This window comes from Lactuca virosa, chromosome 7, assembly GCF_052849685.1.
Source record: "Lactuca virosa cultivar CGN04683 chromosome 7, Lactuca_virosa_CGN04683_v6, whole genome shotgun sequence".
In the NCBI taxonomy this organism is placed as follows: Eukaryota; Viridiplantae; Streptophyta; class Magnoliopsida; order Asterales; family Asteraceae; genus Lactuca; species Lactuca virosa.
In genome coordinates, this window is record NC_136432.1 from 58,124,511 (window position 1) to 58,144,598 (window position 20,088).

General features: G+C 32.5%; 1 long non-coding RNA gene across 1 annotated transcript; it reads right to left on the minus strand.

Annotated features, from left to right (window-relative positions):
• Positions 1–14,112: 14,112 nt before the first annotated feature.
• LOC145125690 (uncharacterized) lies at positions 14,113–16,107 on the minus strand. Its single transcript, XR_013716108.1, has 3 exons — positions 15,798–16,107; positions 15,472–15,602; positions 14,113–14,794 (listed from the first exon to the last, which is right to left on the minus strand). It is a non-coding gene; the product is annotated as an uncharacterized LOC145125690 (long non-coding RNA).
• Positions 16,108–20,088: the final 3,981 nt, after the last annotated feature.

The following is a 20,088-nucleotide window of genomic DNA, read 5'->3' on the forward strand; positions in this document are numbered from 1 at the left end:
GCAGATGAAAATGGAATTAAATTACTCCCATTCAAATATGCATCTTCTCTCGCATATCGTCCCTGTATTTTGAACCCCTTATTGGTTCGTTTTAAATGAATTGAAAATGGGAGGAAGATATCACATTTCATGCAAGATATTTGACGAAATGTCTTCAACAAAAGGTATTATATTTTCCGCTCCCCCTTTCGACCCGATTGAAATTTTGATAACTCGATCATGGCCCACATGGGTGTTTGCTGAACTCTTTTATTATTTTGTTAATTTTTTTTATCTATATGAGATTCGGGTGTGTGTATGTAACTTTTTTCAGTTTACATGACTGTATTGTTGTTTGTAGATCGTTTTAGTTGTCAAGATTTAGTGTTAATTGTGTTCTAGAGGTGTAATTCACATCACTTGCTGTGTTTGTTTGAAATTGCTATTGTTTTGATCTTAAGTAAGCTGAAAATCATAACCATAATCAGTTTTAACCAACTTGAAGTCTCAGTGATGGTTTTAAGTTGCCAAAATTGAAGTAAAAGAAGGTATATTTCATATCAAATGATTCTTACAGGTGAATGCTCAAGACCTATTGCAACGTTACTACACCATGAGTATTATTTGTTTGAATTGATGTGAAAACTTTTCTTGATACATGTTACTACAGAATATGGACTATATTTGTATTTCAAATATCATAAATTGTAAATGACTCGACAACTTTTTGTTCTTACTTTACATTGGTGAACATGAAATTGTGTCTTCTCATGTAAATTCTTATCTTATATACTTTTACATTTGTCTTTGACAGTGAAAATTTTATTTTTGTTATGAAGACACTTAAGTTGGATGAAAAATAATTGCTGGGAGAGGGTACCTTTGCATAAAGTTGGTTTCTTGCAGCAAACCCTTATGTATTGTTACTTGTGTAAATCCAGAGTACTTATTGCATGTGTGTTAATAGTTTATCCAGGGGTATTCTTGCTCCAAACCTACTAATATTAAATTATCAAATCATATCATACAAAAAGTTCTCTCATTTTTAAAAAGTTTGTAATTATCTTGATGTTGTCTAGGAAAAATCAACATCCGGATTGGAAGGTGTCCCTGACATAAATACACTTATCATGCTGGACATAGAGGTATTTTTATATACTAACATGCCTTTCCTTTATATAAAAATGCAACTCAATTTTTTTAACTTATGAAACATGAATAATTTGATTATTTTGCAAGAGAAAATGTTTATTAATTTCTTGATAGATGAAAAATTGCATCTGATTAATTAGTTGTTTTGATTAATTATGCGTTCTTGGTGGTAATGTTTTATTTCTTGATAATGCATCTTATTTTCATTTTATTTATATTATATTTTCTCATTTTTTAACTTACAAGATTGGTGTTTCACTGCAGCTGGATATGGTTACTCCTTTGTGTACTTAATTGACATATAAAGGGCTTCTAGATGAGGGATATTACAAACATGGTACTTTAGACTTCCCTCTCTATTTATACTATGACTAATTTCACTAGAATCAATTTTTTATGGATATAATTGTGATGCTTCCATTGTGTTTTTCTAATATGATTGTGATAAATGGGGATTGTCATATTTTAAACAACTGTATAAATGGGGAAAGGGGCAAAATGGTAATTCGTCTTTGAAAATAATAGCATTGTACCCCTCCTGCATCATTTTTTATTTTGGACCATTTTACCCCTCCTCCCCCTATTTGTATTGAAATGTTTTCATGTTGTTGTATCTTGTCTGATCCACACTTTCAATCATATTTTAAACCCATTAAAGTGCTTAATAGCTTAAGCACTTAGTCATGAAAGTTGTTTGTTGGAAATAACGGCATTGTACTTATTTTCAATAAAAATTATGTTATTTTTCATATTTAAGCATTGTACTTTCAAATATAGCATCATACTTTAAATTTTAATTCTTATTTTCAAAAAAAAAATTATGTTATTTTCTTATTTAAGCGTTGTACTTTCAAATATAGCATCATACTTTCATTTTTAATTCATATTTAAAAAAAATATATAAGTTTTTTTTCTTATTAAACCATTGTACTTTCAAAGTACAATGGTTAAATAAGAAAATAAAACAAAAAAATTAAAAAATGAAGATTTAGAAATGAATGTTAAATATATAATTAGACAAACAAAAAAAATACATTTCACAAATCACCATTTAAACATTTTTCTAATGTTTATATTTTACTTTGTTTTGTAGAATTTCATTGTTACACTTGAGTCAGATTGCAGGTTTTTTTTAGCAAAACTAGTGTTTTTCATTGGCACTAATTTTTTCACTCCTAAATGCTAATCATTTGTTTTTGTTAAATTATTTATAATATTCGAGTGTAGAATTATTGTTGAACTTGCAATTCCATGTGAGAAACTAGGTTTACGAGTATTTGAAGGATTCACAATGGGTTTTCATCCAAGATCATGGTAAATTGTGAGAATTTATATTATATTTTATAAATCATGATTAATTTGAAGTTATGTTGGAAAAATTACTATTATATCCTTGACTCACTGCTCAACTCCTCATAGGTTTACAATGGCATGACTAAAATGGGTTACGAAAAGGCTTATAAGGATTAGAGGTGAGGAGATGTACTTCCATTTTTTGGTTCTTAAATTAAAGTTTTGTTAGAAAATTACTATTTTACCCTTTGTTTACTTTATTGCAGCTTTGATACAGACGAGAGTGATGTATCACTCTATGACAACAATTGCATCCCTTTCACATTAAGTAAAAAAAACTATTCATAAATGTATATACTCATATCAACCCACTTACTTTTGTTTACATTGATTGGATTCTATTTTAATTTAATTTTTTAATTGTTTGTAATTTTTAAGATTTCTCCAGAGACCGGTTTGGATGTTACTTTGTCTGGTTCAGGGGCAACCGGGACTCCATTTACAACTTTGTCTCCAACATTATTGAACATTGATTGGAGATGTACAATTATATATATATATATATATATATATATATATATATATATATATATATATATATATATATATATATTATTCTATATTTCATCATGACTCGATTTTTAATAAAATTTATAAAATTTTAGGTGAAGAAACCAGTGAGAATCCGTAAAAGCAAAATACATGTATTATTTTCGTATAATTATAAAAAATTCCTAATTCGTTTTAATGATTTTGGACCATTTTACTCCTTCTGCATCATTTTTGAATTTGGACCATTTTACCCTCCTCCCCCCATTTGACAATTGTCATATTTTAAACAAATGTATAAATGGAGATGGGGCAAAATGGTAATTGGTCTTTGAAAATAATAGCATTGTACTTATTTTCAATAAAAACTATGTTATTTTCTTATTTAAGCATTTTATTACTAAATATAACATCATACTTTCATTTTTAATTAATATTTTCAAAAAAAAATTATGTTTTTTTATTAAACCATTGTACTTTCAAAGTAAAATGGTTAAATAAGAAAATAAAACTAAAAATTGAAAAAATGAAGATTTAGAAATGAATGTTAAATATACAATTAGACAAACAAAAAAAAAGAACATTCACAAATCACAATAGGGGGGGGGGCATAACGGTCATTCGACAATTGTCATATCTTAAACAAATGTATAAATGGGGATGAGGGCAAAATGGTAATTGGTCTTTGAAAATAATAGCATTATACTTATTTTCAATAAAAATTATGTTATTTTCTTATTTAAGCATTGTACTTCTAAATATAGCATCATATTTTCATTTTTAATTCATATTTAAAAAAAATTTCTTATTAAACCATTATACTTTCTAAGTAAAATGGTTTAATAAGAAAATAAAACAAAAAATTAAAAAAATTAAGATTTAGAAATGAATGTTAAATATATAATTAGACAAACAAAAAAATACATTCACAAATCACAATGGGGGGGGGTTATAACGGTCATTTGACAATTGTAATATTTTAAACAAATGTATAAATGGGAATGGGGACAAAATGGTAATTGGTCTTTGAAAATAATAGCATTGTACTTATTTTCAATAAAAATTATGTTATTTTCTTATTTAAGCATTGTTAACATGTCCACCGGACGGGTATGCCACTAGTTAATTATGGTTGACCATATTATTGTGGAAACATTAACCAATAACAAGTTAAAAATTACAAAAAAAAGGGCAAGTTTACCTACCTTTCGTGACTAAGAGCAAATGAAATGGTTACATTAAAAAAAATACTTCTTGGTGGAGTATATCTAATGAACCAGGATCATTTCTCATTACTTTATTTAATTTAAATAACATACACAAATAGGGGCGTTCGTTTGGATGGATTGGTTCGATCTGATCCAATCAAGTGAATCCGAATTGATTTTGGTTTTCAAAACACATATCCGAATAGCCCAAACTGAATTTTAAATTCGATCCAATACAATCCAAGCAAATTAGAGTTCGGTCGGATCAGTTTTTATAATTCAATTTTAAGAAAGCGGAACATTTTAAAACCACATAACTAGAATATTAGTCAACTTTAAAGAAGAAACAAAAGCAAATTAATTATTTAGTTGTGGTTTAAAATTTACAAACCACTACTAAAAATATATATTATATACATTAGTATTTTATAGATAAAAAAGTTTTAAGAGAAAATACATATCAATGTTTTTTATTAGGTGAAACCTTTTGAATCTATTTGAAAAATAAATCAATAAATTAATAAATAATTACAGATATATATTAAAAATAAATAAATAATAATTTATATTCGTTTTTCTTTGGACTATTCGTCTCTCGTTTTATAAACAAAAACCGATACAAAATAATAATTCGGTTTTGTTGAAACCAATCTAAAAATCCGAATTTCTGAACCAAATAGTCGGATCCAAATTTTCCAAATTGGACAATTCGGTTTTATCCAAATAGTGAATAATCGTACGAACTAACAGTAGGTTGTTATTTCTTGTAAAAAAAGTAGAAGCATTTCGCTACTTTTTTATAACATCGTGCTGCAGTAGGTTTTAGCCCCTTCCCATCGCTATTCAGTTTCGTATGCATTCTGCACATCCTCAGTTATGGAAAAATATACATTTAGTCCTATTTTTTTTTGTTAATTTATATGCCAAAAAATAGTTATGAGTACGAATTTTGGTACAAATGTATCATCTACATTTCTTGGATTGTTTAATCTGAACCAAAGTACTTGGAACATAGGGATATTAGACAACATACTTAGCTTTGTAAATATGCAGAAGGGTAGTTTTGTAATTTCCTGATGTACAGTTAAGTTAGTGGTTCAGTTGTTTTGTTCGTGGCAGTTTGGTAAACTGTATATATATAGTTTGTTGCAGACTATTTTCAACTAATGAGAGTTTTACTTTCTCTCTCTCTTTCTCTCTAGAATGTAAAAAGGGACCACAATAGAATTGCATACACACTTCTGTTACTACATGGACTTTGATTGTTAATCTGTAGTTTTATTTGGTTTAATGTTGTTTATGTTTGTTGACAGGTAGTTTTATTTGGTTTAGTAGTTTTAAATTACTGAAAATCTTTTGTGTTTGTGTGGATCGAATGGTGACTTGTGAACAGTTCAAATAAGGTGAAACGTCTTGGCCTTGTGAGCTGCAAAGATATCACGGGCACTGGGTTGAGTTGGGCAGTCAAAAGCCTGCCACAGTTGGTGAGACATTGCATTTCTTTCAGCCGAAGTCCCAACAAATGTAGAAGACATTGAAGCTATTGGACAGAATTTCCCTCAACTCAAGTACTTCGTGATAGGCAAAAGGCTCATACCTCACTCCATCAAATGTGACGATGCTGATGCTTTGCTATCACGAACAAAATGCATGAGTTACGCAGTTTGGATCTATGTGAAAGTGAAATCACAAACATTGGACTCGAGGCCATTCTTAATGGATGCCTTCACCTTCAATCCCTAGACGTTAGTATGTGTCCTAACCTTAATCATGGTGGGATTTTAGGAAAACAGTGCATGGATCGGATCAAAGATTTTAAGAGTGATTTCACATAAAACTGAGGGGTTTGTCTTCAAATTTCTGATGTTAACGTCTTTTTTTTATGTATTTTATGTTAATATTGCTTATGTCTTTTTGATGTGGACTGCCTTTGTCTACATTTTGTGAAAATCATTACAACAATATTTGTATCTTTCAACAAACTCCATTGAATCTTAATCGAAAGAGATTATGCGAACCAAATATTATAGTATTTCGTACAAAGTGAAATTTGATTAAAATCTTTGTGCACAAATCATGTATCAAACAACAATTCTAATGATTATCGAAGAGATATGTTTTATTTGTAATATATTGGACTTCCATCAATGGCAAATATTTATGTGTATCACTGTCAAGACTATATATTTCATGATTTTATGTTTGAAGTCCTAGTGGTGATTGTTTGCGAATTAAGAACCTCAAAATAGATTGGGTGAAACACCCCTCGTTAGGCCGGGCTGTTAATAGGGTTTTGAGTTAAACGGGTCAGGTACGTCTAGTTAAAAAAAAAAGATTAAGCAGGCTAAATATATACAGGAATCCGGCAAAGCGCATATGGTGGTTGTTGAATATGAGGCGCAAGAAGCATAGAAAGTTGTTCGGGTCGAAAATACTTCATTGTTAATAGTCAAAAGTAGGATAGCTCAATCATAACTAAAGTGAATGACTGGGATAAATTTTCACTCGGGGTTTGATCCATACTACGATATGATAGCAAGTCAAACAAACATCGATCTTTGATATGATGGCAATTACAATCAATCATGGTTTGATCAATACTGCGTTGCACAAACAATTTGATCAAATTTTCCCTCTATAATGTCATAAGGATACCATAACAAGATAAAAGTAATGCTTTTTCAAAAGAAGAAAGATGCGCATTTCGTGCAATTAATGTTTTACATTGTTCGAAAATTATCAATTTTGGGCCTCGAAACTAGCCAACAACAAGCACCGAAAACATATCTACATTAAACCAACTCTTTAAGCAAATATATAATATCTCCAACCAAAGCTCTAGACCAGTCAATCCTAATCACTCTTATAAAAATCGCTATCGTAGTAATCAAAATCGTTATCAGAGTAACGAAAACCATAATCAACAAAAGAACGTACCTCATACTTAAAATCTTTGATCTGTTTCATGCACTCTTTTAAAAAATTCCTGTCAAGATTAAGGTTATAACAGTCACCAATGTCGAGGGATTCAAGGTGAGGGCATCCATTGATGATAGCCTGGAGTACATCATTTGTCATCCAATTTTCCGACAGTTTCAAATGGCGCAAGTCGGGCATGTAGTCTGCAATGGCAAGGGCATCATCGTCATTTGCTATGACTGACTGTCTGAAGTCTTCGGACAAAATGATCAAGGACTTGAGCTGAGGGCAATTTTGTCCATTAAAATTAATGTCATATTGGTCGATGGAGATGTAAGAAAGGTGAAGTTTCTCCAATTGTGGTAGCCTTTTCACTGCCTGACACAACCCATTGCCGGTGATATCTATGCAGTAACAAAGGTTAAGCGGGTTCAGCTTACATGAGCTAGACCAACAAAAAACAGCACATTTTTAGTAATTAAAAGTACTAAATCCAAATAAACAACAGATTAAATGTGTAAAAGTAAATCAATATGTTTTTACTCTTGTATTACTATACACAAAGCACATATAATTAATGAGAAGAACTGCGATATAGAGTCACTACAAAAAAAAATGCCAATTAGTGACGAAAACGAAATGGTCACTACCAGTTGAAGTAGTCGTCACTAAATCATTTAGTGACCAAACTTTTGGTCGTCACTTGTCGTCACTATAGGTCCGTCACAAAAACTGATCAGTGACCAAAATATAAAACCGGTCACTAAATAGTGACTAAAAATATTGGTCGCTAAATCTGAGACGACCGGTTTCGTCACTAAATGTTGTCACTAATCCATGAAGGTCGTCACTGTTTCATCTAATTAGTGACCATAAAAAGTCGTCACCGTGTTGTCCAATTAGTGACCATAGAAAGTCGTCACTGGTTTATCCAATTAGTGACCATAAAAAGTCGTCAATGATTTAATCCAACTACTTACCAAAAAAATCGTCACTGATTTTTGCTGCTATTTCTTGTATTTAACCCATTTAAGTAACTTTAAATTAACCTACAATATACAATACTGAAATGGCTAGAAACATCATATATTCACCTTAAAACAAAGTTTGGACAGCAGCAACCAACAAAACAGATTTCCAAAAACAGTAAGTATTCCTATTGCAATTGGCTTAATCATTTTATAAACTGTACACAAATGTAGTTGTTACAAAAGAATGTGATATAGATCGTTATCAATCACTATTATGGGTATGGGGAGGCCTTGTGACTAGCTTCCTCTAAGGCCTTTTTAATTAACTTTTGCATCTCTAACTGCCTACTTGCCTACAAAACAAAGACATCATTTAGGTTTGTTCGTTTAATGAGAAGGGCATTCTTGTCTTTTGCACATGAAATGGTGGGGGTGGGGGTGGGTGTTACCTTGATTTTTGCTTTATAAAGACGCAAATGAAGTGAATTGTTCTGAAATCGTGTAGTAGCAGTGAAATCTTTTCTCCTTCATCACTAGTATTTTGGTCATCATCAATTTGGAAACTTTTAACCACTCTTTGAAACTGAGACACAACACCCTCCACAATGCTTGAACATCTATAAAATAGCCAAATACAAATTTCTTTTTGTTTATTTTTTATTTAACAAAAAACCATACATGTATTACCTGTAGTCATACAACTACATCATTTTGCTTTCCATCCTCTCTGATCTAACCACAAAGCCCCAATCACTTAACCTGAATGGGAAAAACAACAAATGGGTATCATTGCATCATACCAATTACTTGTCACAGGAGTATATTTTATAAGCTTCAAAATACATTTTCCTGTAGAAAACAGGGTGTATACGTGTGACTCCAACTATTGTGATGGGAACAACCCCTCCATAACCTTTAATGTTCTAAAGGGGAGATGAAAGACACCCATTTTACCTTTCATGCACTTAAGGGTTAATCAAGAAGTTGTTAGAACAAAAAACAGTGATATTGATCAATGTAATTGTAAATTTACCAAATTTGCTTCAATGGTATATCCATTTTCAAATTTAACACCGGTTACATTTTCCATAAGGACCAAATGTCAAGCTTTTTATAGAGGCTCCCTGCAAATGAAACATCATGTCAACAAAAGATTTAAGCATGTGTTGGTGAGAGGTAGGAGGGAGAACCTTCATGAGGTTGACACCATTCTCTTGGTAGACTTCTTCATATTTTTGGGTCAGTGAATAAGTGAACAGCTTTGGCAGAAGATGATTTTTTGGAAATACGACCTATTGTTTGGACAAAAGAGTGTTAGTTATGTGTTATACATCATCTGGGCTAGAAAATGATTACCTACTACTCTAAAATCCGATACACCTTTTAACAAATCACAATTAGGTCTTAGAGATAGAAAATAACAGGCAACAAAACATAAATATTCATTATATCAAAATTATATATATATATATATATATATATATATATATATATATATATATATATATATATATATATATATATATATATATATATATATTGAAGTGCCTTAGAAGTTGAAGACCAAATCTAGTTCACAGACATTACTGAAGAAGTGATCCAGTATTATAACGAAACGACACCATCAACATAAACTAGAAACCCGGTCAACATCACCGTGCAAAAGATTAAGATTGATTAATATTTTGTAAACATGGAATGATTATGAAGCTAAGTTTTATAAATGATAATAAAAATTGCATTTGTTACAAAATCACTTTCTTTTATACTATTTAAATACCTTAGCAGGATAACTGATATTTTTAGAGCTTCAATCCCCATTGCAGGGCCAACTGTGTTTGTAATTCCAGCTAGGGGTGAGCATTTGGACCGGACCGGACCGGTTCTTGAACCAGACAGGTTATGGAGAATTTTGTGGACCGTGGACCGGACCGGATGAGTCGTGTCCGTGTCCGTGTCCGTGTCCGTGTCCGTGTCCATGTCGTTCGGGTTTTCCGGTTCTTGGACCCGTTTGGACCAGTACAACTTTAATTGCATAGAGTACAAGTCATTAAAATAAGGTTTTGGGTTTCATAGACCTCGTTAAAACAAATATGTTGTTGAGTTTGATACCATACAACTTGTAAAAATGATTACGTTTTGTTTCATGAATAACTTGCAAAATTAATTTTCCAAATAAAAGCAACTAACATATAAATCAAGTTTACCAACAAAAGTTAACAATCATAAGACAAACATACAAAAGTATTACCATAACACCAAAAATCATAGTTTAGACTTTAAAATCAATCAAACTAACAAACTTCATAAACTCATAATCTAATCTTGCATTGGCCTCTTCCCCATATCATTGTCATCCATATCTAACATGTTTAAAGCTTGTGCAATCTCTACATAAACACAAATGAAAATGTTGTTAATATTTAATAAAAAGTAATAATTGTATAAAAAAAGAACAAAGATTGTAATTTTTTTAACCAAAGTTATATCATCATCGTTCAAGATGTCATCAACATTGTCAATTATCGGATTTGTAGACTTTCTCACCCAATCTTGGGTGCATAACAAAGCTTCAGCTATCAAAGTCGATCAACTAGTAAGATACTCACTTACAACTCTACCACATGTGCTAAACGCGGACTCCGACGCCACACTTGAGATGTGTATCGCCGGTATGTCTAACAAAAAAGAATTAAATTGTAACAACATTAATTTATAAAGAAACTATGAAAGACTAAAAAAAGTAATCACCTTTCGTCATCCGAGCAACTGTCGGGAACCTAATCGTGTTTAGTCTCCACCACCCGATAATTGAATTTTTTTTTATAATTGACTATATTCTCTTTCAAATAAGTTCGAAACTCGTTATCTGTTCGATCCGAGTTGCTACCTCCCGTACAAATAAAATCACCGAAAAAATCGTTATCATCATCAACATCAATGACTTTTTGACTCGCTTCTTGTTGAGATGATCCATCATTGTCAAATCGTTTCAAGTAGGTCATAAATAAATTCTCCATCCTATTCTCAATCTCTCAAACCATTTGACGTGCTTTTATGTCTATGTCCGCTGGGTCAATGGCGGTTCCATCACTTCCATGTTCCCGATCATTTTTTTAAAAGCATGTAACAAAAAAGGTGATTTGGTGGTAGGATCAAGTAAAACCGCAAAGTACATAAAATCGTTCATCTTGTTGTATGCACCCCAATACTTGTTATATTTCGTCTTCATGTCTTTTACCATTTCGAGAAACATTGGTTTGGTTGACCAGTTTCTTAAATGTATGTCCACATCTAAGACTTCCCGGATAAAAAGATTTACCAAAGGTTTTGATGTAGCCGAAACAAGCTCTTTTTTTGTCTTGAATTTTTCAAAGAACTTCACCATTTCGGTTACAACTTCAAAGTCATAATTTTCGGTACTCTACTGAGATCCCTTTCATATGATCTATCTGTCAATGATACATAAAATTCAGAATTATAGTCTAAAATAATATCTAAAAAGCTGAAATTTTCCAGCTTTGATAGTTCAACTTTGAAAGACTATAACTCATTGAATATAATACCAAAATTAACACAATTATAGTCTAAATTCATCTACAAACTGTAAATTAAACGTTGGAAAAAACCGCGTGTCAATCTGACTTAAAACGAATGAGTTATAGTTGTTTAAAAAATCCCACAGATTACAAAATATTTAAAATGTTGTTGAAAAGCTGAAATTTTCCAGCTTTGATAGCTCAATTTTGAAAGACTATAACTCATTGAATATAATACCAAAATTAACAAAATTATAGTCTTAATTCATCTACAAACTGTAAATTAAACGTTGGAAAAAACTGTGTGTCAATCCGACTTAAAACGAATGAGTTATAGTTGTTTAAAAAATCCCACAGATTACAAAATATTTAAAATGTTGCTGAAAAGCTGAAATTTTCCAACTTTGATAGCTCAATTTTGAAAGACTATAACTCATTGAATATAATACCAAAATTAACAAAATTATAGTCTTAATTCATCTACAAACTGTAAATTAAACGTTCGAAAAAACCGTGTGTCAATCCGACTTATAACGAATGAGTTATAGTTGTTTAAAAAATCCCACAGATTACAAAATATTTAAAATGTTGCTGAAAAGCTGAAATATAACTTAAAAATAAATATTACCTCTTACGCCAAATTCCATAAATGTCTCTCGTAACTGGTATGCGGACTTCAATAACTCGAAAGTCGAGTTCCGTCGGGTAGGGGTGTCACCACATACAAACTTCTTCATTTGTAAGCCACAATCTTTCATCGCCTTCTTGAACTTGTTTATTCTCTGTGGTGACAATCTAATATACCATACCGCCTTTTGGATACACTCAACATGATAGTTTTGGTATTTTAGTCCATCCTTTATGATAAGGTTTAAAATGTGCGACATACACCTAACTTGGAAATGCTTTCCACCATCATAAAGATTGGGCAACTTTTTGACCAAAAAGTCAATTGCCTTGTCGTTTGTAGCGGCGTTGTCCAAGGTAATGGTCATGACATTTTTCATTCCGCATCCATGAATACAATCGAGTAATGCTCGGCCCATATCCTCTCCCTTATGGCTATCTATCTCCCTAAAGTTTATAATTCTCTTGTGCATGATCCAATTCTCATCTATGAAGTGAGCCGTTACCACCATGTAAGTAGTCCTTTGACAAGAAGATGTCCAAGTGTCCGTTGTCAAATGTATAGCGATATTTGGGTTACTTAAAAATTGAAGCATTTTGGTTCTTTCTTCTATGTAAAACTTGGAAACATTCTGAGATATCGTATGTCTAGATGGCAACACGACCTTAGCATTAAGTGCGTTGGTGTATTCCACAAAAACCTCGTTTTCAACGAACTTGAAAGGTACTTCGCCTACCACAAAAAGATTAAGTATTGATTTTTTGATCCTAGCGTCGTCGTGTTTCCATGTTTTAACACTAGTCTCCCCATTTGACTCCTTCTTTAGATTCAATTTGGTTTGAGTTTGATCTTATAGCTTATCCGGGTTTTTTTGACACCTACCTACGTGTTTGAGTAAACTAGAAGTCCCGTTTCTTTCCACATCCGCCTTTAGTAGTCTTTCACACTAATGACATTTTCCATATCTTCTTTTGACACCATCATCCTCTTCTATCATAACTTTATAAAATGTGTCCCAACAAGAGGATGTTTCTTTGCCACTTGTTTTTTTTTTTTTTTGCGACTTGTTTTCGTTTTCCCATTTGTTTTTTTTCGTTTGTTAAAATTTGATTGAGCATCTATTGCCCAATCGTCAACTAAATTAATTTGTGGTGTATTCTCAATAAATTCCTCTTCATCAACGTTCGTAACCTAGTTTACATATAGTCACAACAAAAATATTTTCACAATTAATCAACAAAATATAGTAACATATTTTATAACTTTCAAAAAAAATTAACAAAATTCAACCAAAAATCATAACCATAGTTTACATACAATAATAAAAAAACTTTTTGACAACAAATAACCTAAATATAACAACATACTTCAAGACATTCAACAAAAATTAACAAAAATCAACAAAAATTCGTAACCCTAGTTTACATATAGTCACAACAACAACTTTTTCACAATTAGTCAACAAAAATATAACAACATACTTTATAACTTTAAAAAAAAATTAACAAAATTGAACCAAAAGTCATAACTCTAGTTTACATACAAGCGCAAAAAAAACTTTTTGACAAAAAATAACCTAAATATAACAACATACTATATGATATTCAACAAAAAATTAACAAAAATCAACAAAAAAAATCGTAACCCTAGTTTACATATAGTCACAACAACAACTTTTTCACAATTAATCACCAAAATATAGCAACATACTTTATAACTTTCAACAAAAATTAACAAAATTCAACCAAAAATCATAACCCTGGTTTACATACAATCACAAAAAATAACTTTTTGACAACAAATAACTTAAATATAACAACATACTATATGACATTCAACAAATATTAACAAAAATCAACAAAAATCATAACCCTAGTTTACATATAATAACAATAAATTTTTTTTTTGACAAGAATTCAACTAAATATAACAACATTCTTTGTTAATTCAACAAAAATTAACAAAAAAGAACCAAAAATCGTAACCCTTCCTTGAGTTTCATCTTCATCATCTCCAATCCAATTAGCATTCCGGATTTTTGATTCCATTACTTCTAAATCGACACTTGAGTAGTTGAGTTTCATAGAAATCGATTTTCACTTGAGAGAGGGAGAAGCGATCGTTGAGACTTGAGAGAACTGGGAAGGAACAAAACCTGTAAAATCGAGACTTTCCACTTGCGAGATTAAGATTGAGACTTGGAGAAGGGTTACGTACTTACGTCCGAGCTAGGATTTTGATGATCGAATCGAAGTGATCTTTCTTTGCGTCTTACGTAGTTATGGGAAAGGGACCGTCGAAGACTCAAAGCAAAGCCTACTAAATTGAATTTTTTTTAAGCGTGTCCAATCGGTTCTAAACCCGGTAAAAACCGGACCGAACCGGGAAAAAAACCGGACCGGTTTTGATGAAATCTTAGAACCGAGAACCGGCCCGGGGGTCCAAAAAACCGGTCCGGTCTGGTCCATCGGTCCAAATGCTCACCCCTAATTCCAGCACTCCAATTACTCCACCATTGAGAACGAACACCTCTACCTTTTTCCAACAGCTTTATCACTAAGGCAATGAACATAAATTGTTAGTATTATTATTACATATGGTAGTGACTCAGATTTAAAATCATGAGATGAAATAAAAATAAAGAAACACAAGAAAGACATAGTAATGAAGGAACATTGTAAACAAACAACACTTTCGCTTTCTCCCCTTTGGAATTGCAAAGAGGCATAGTGAAAGAGGTTTCCTTCGATACATAGTAATAAAAAAGAGAGGAGTTAGAAGATGTAAAAAAAGACTTAAAATAGCCTTGATGAAAGTGATGAGACGTATTTGTTATTTTCAAAGTGACTAAAATAATTATGTCAAGCACACATACAAATCATCTGTTGAATCCGGGACCAATGTCGCCCTAATCATGCACAATCAGTTTATCAAAAATATGATCCAATTCCAATGGATCACATACCTATTCAAAATTTTGTTGATTTTAATAGTTCATTTGAGGTGTGAACATGCAAACTACTTTTTCACATAGAACTACAAATGTGAATAAGATGCCCATATTCCCAGAATCAGTAATTAGCAATTTCTTTTACCCAATGAATTATATCTATAATATGGTGAGAAACTTAACTAATGCACAATTAGGCTGAGTTTGTTACACCTGGACTGAGTAAAGCAAATTGGAGAGAGAGAGAGAGAGAGAGAGAGAGAGAGAGAGAGAGAGAGCTCACCGATTATGAAAAGAGGGAGATAGATATACTCAAAAATCAAAATGCACTCCCAGTTCATGTAAGCATTTCATCGAATAGCTGTTGTGCACATGCTATTGAATGGGGGAGAAGATGAACTGTGTCCTTAGATACTGAAAAGATAGGTCGAAGGCAGTAGATGAATACCAAAACCGAAAATGGAAAGAAACGCCACATACAAGAACAAGAAAAGGATGAAGAATATTTAAAACTCTCAATTTCACAAATTCAAATCAGGAGGAGTTTTCCAAATAAAGGACGTTTGATGTGTTAGAGCTTCACAGAAATGGAGTAAGAGATGTTCATACATGTTCAAATTTGTTGAAGATCCCTACGGTTCATCCCTGTATTACGGAGGAGAAGGAGCTAATCTAGAAATTTTTCGTAGTCGATGTTTCAGGGGACTTGAACGTTTACTCTATATTCGAACTTCTGACGTTGTTTGACCATGTTGGAAATTTCACGGCAAGAGAACAAGCCATGGCGCTCAAGGTCGTCGAACTCATTGAACATGCCTCGAGCTTGCACAACGTCCGCCATTATTACTGTGTCGGAGAAAGTGAACCGCAGGCAGCGAAGGGTTTCCACTCGTTAGGTTATAACTTTTTGATTGCTGCACAACCGGCCCAAAACGTTTTATCTTTTGAAGTTTTGACCACTCTCTTTAAACTTTAATGTCAATGTGGTCCTACTATATATTTCCAATTTTTAGATGCTATCTCACGATAAGCTAGCTTATTTTTCGAGCTTTTTTATGTTGTCGTGTTTGGTAAGCCAAAAAGTAGCTTATTAGCTAGCTTTTTGAAAAGCTACTTAGACTAGCTTTTTAGGATCTTTTTTAAAATTTTCCATACACCCCTTAATTAATTATAGAAACACATACTCTTATATGTCCTTTTATGTAATTTTATATATTTCAGCTAGCTTTTCAGCTAGTTTTACCAAACGTTATTTTTTATCAGCTAGCTTTTCAGCTATCAGTTAGCTTTTTATTTAACAACTAGGTTTTCAGCTATCAGCTAGCTTTTCAGCTAATAGCTAGCTTTTCAGGTAATAGCTAGCTTTTCAGCTAGTACGCCAAACATAGCCTATATGTCATCGCAATGTTTCTATGTGACATATTAGTTAGTAAGTTGGTAAGTTTTCAATGCAGTGACCATTTTCTTTGGTCAATAAACCATAAATACAGTGACCACTATTTTTGGTCACTATTTAAATATAGTAACCACCATTTTTAGTCACTAATATTAATTATCATATTATAAAAAATAATTTAATTATAAATTACAAAATGAGTAAGAATAAAATGTAGGTAACACTATATTTGATTTCTCAATTACAAAACAGGTATTAAAACAATAACACACAATACATTCCACAGGCACACCATATATAGGGCACTGTATCTTCCGTATTGATTTTGGATTAGGTTTTACGGAAGAACTGTGAGAAATCCATATACTTAAATACTAATATTAAAGTTATTATCTAAAAATTCTTATAGGAACACCAAAATTCATTTCAAAAGCATCAGCATAACGATTTAACAACTGTACTAACATTGATTAATTGATAAATTTAGTGTCTATGTATGCAGCATAAGTATATGAAACGGTATACCTGGGAAGGGAAAAAACCTACCGTAAGGCAATGTAATTAAGGAGATGATTGGTGCCAAAGTACTCGACACTGGTATCTATGATCTATCAATTCCCCACAGCTGAGATCAACTGCCTGCTTAGTCATAATCTCGAGAACGTAATTTTTATCACGATGATCAAATAATTTGTTCATACGGATGATCTTCCACATCGTCGGATCCTTGCAAATTATCCGCCAAGTTGTACATACTTTCAGTATGCTCGTGAGTAGTTCCTTAGTATCCAATCTTTGAAGGATATTTGTCATCAGTTCCTCACGCATTTCCAGCCAATTTACAGATTCATTCATTGCGGAAAACGGCTCTGGGGCCGTGGTCGATGACATTTCAACACGATGATTTTACAGATTTATTTTTCCCGGTGGTCGACGACATTTCAACACGATGATTTTACAGATTTATTTTTCCAAAAGAAACCTTGTTTGGGTTATCGAAAACCCTAATTCTTATTGTAAAAAGAATTTAATACAAGAGTTTTGTGTAATCATTTCCAAAGAAGCGTCGTTTGGGTTTTGGCAAAGTTTAATTGTAAAAAAGATGTACGATTTTATCATTGACAAAGACTTACAAACCAAAAGGGCTTCTAGCCCAGCGGTATCAGGTGGTGCCCTCCCTACTTGAGGTCGATGGTTCAAGTCTCGTGGTGGACATAAGTGGAATTAGGTGTTAGTTTAGGAGTAGATTATAATATTTGTATTTGCCGGTTCAAAAAAACAAAACTTACAAAAATAAGTTTTTATTAGACAAATTCAAATAAAATACTAGTAAGCTGTAGCATTTTTTTGTGGATCTAGTCCTTTTTGGTAAGGTTTGGTAGATAGACTTGATGTGACTAAACATGATCACTGCTTCATGAAAAGAGAAAATTCAGATTTCAAGGTTGAGCTTACTACAATAAAAATTAGATATAGATCCTTCTTACAAAAGTAACATTGATTTGTTTTTATTTATTGTGTTACGATGTGATCTAGTTGGGTTTTTTAATTCAATACAATTTGCTTTTATGTATTTTGTCTAGGATAACCGCCAAATATTCTTTTTATCAAAACCTCATGACCAAATGTGAGGCTCAAATCAGTAAAATAAAAAATTTTAGAGTTCCGAGAAGAAATTAGGCCCCAACCATCATGTTGGCCATAGGCGGTGGCCCAACTTGCCCATCCTTATGGACCGGACCTGGGTGTATGGCCCCACTTGACTTTTAATTCTTCATTCTTACACAAACTTTATATAAGAAAATGCAATATATTTGTTCACTTAGGTGCCGCTTGTTTTTTCGAAGCGAAAATGTTTGAAGTCTGTGGTCCACCTTTGCAACCCTCTGTAGCAGAAGAGGGGGATCAAATGGCTGCAACATGTAATAAAAAGTTTTTGTTTTTTAACCTCTGCAGACTGTTGCAATAAATTAAAGTAAGGTGTGAAGGGGTTTGAAGCAGAGGATCAAGTGTTGTGCCACGCTACACACGCACAACGGTTTTTAAGTCAGAAGTCTTCTGAAAAACAAACAACTATTAGGGCCAAGTGATGCGTGTGTGCTGTGCGGCGTAGCAATAAGTGGTGAGAAGTGGTTTTAAAAAAAAAACAAATAGCACTTTAGTTGTTGACACCAAATCTAAAGAAAAGAAACAAACTTGTAAGTAGTTTGCATATTAGAAACCCCAATATATCTCAAATCGATGTTTGAAGTATTGTCAAATGAGGATAGAGAAGAGAAAGTTGGAAGTGCTTGCAATGTTTTTAAATTTAATAAATAGTTTTTTTGGAAGAATTTCATATATGTCCTTAATCATCAAAATATCATATTGTCCATCCGAATTTCTAAATATCATATTTGTGATTCATAAAATTTTAAAATATGAGACTTGCACAAATGTTTATTTTTAACATTTACAAAATTGTTTTAATCATTTTGAATTTCTATTTAGACCATGAGGTTGGTGAGCATCAACAAAGAAGAGGTAGATTTGATCATGAATGTTGGTGTATTCATGTATATTAGTTTGTATAGCCCATGTTCTCATGTATTGTATTAGGCCCATGCCCCGTGTATTTTGTGTATATGTATTCGTGTATTGTAAATGTTGGAGGCAACAAGAATCTTTACCTTAACATGGTATCAGAGACTTATTCTTCACCCTCCTAAAATCTCTGTCTTTCCTTCTTTAAATCAATCCTTTCCTTTCTATCATCTTCTTCCCTACGCAAACCCTAATGGCTAGCGATGATCATCACACGCCTACTATTCCTCCTGCCAAGGCATATGCTGTCAACAACATCAAAACATATGTCCCTCTCATCCTTGATCAAACCACTCACAACTATGACCCATGGCGAGACCTTTTCACAGCCCATTGCACTGCCTTCGAGGTCCTCGATCACATTGACAGTACCCACGATGCACCTAACCAACCTCCAAGTGATCCATAATGGCAGAATCTTGCATTTGTCTCTACCCAGTCACCGGTTCCACAAGTCATGCATTCGTCTCCAGCACATCCACCACTTGGCATCAACGACTCGGTCACCCTGACGATCAAGTCTTGAAACAATTACTTTCTTGTTGTTCAATTTCTAGTACTTCTAAAAAAAATAATGTTCTTTGTCAAGCTTGTCCACTTGGCAAACACACTATACTTCCTTTCTATCTTTCTGATTTTGTTGTTGCTTCACCTTTTGAAATTATTCATTCAGACTTGTGGACATCTCCTATTTCTAGTTTTGGTGGTTTGCAATATTATATTTTATTCCTTCATCATTACTCTCACTCTCTTTGGGTCTACCCACTCAAAAACAAATCAGAAGCCTTTCACAAATTTATACATTTCTCTAATATTATTGTTGTGACATGCTCTTCACGGGATGGGATGATGGATGATGAATCAGACCTCAAAGTTTTCCTGAGAACACAACACAGAAGAATCGTTAAAGGACGACCGGGT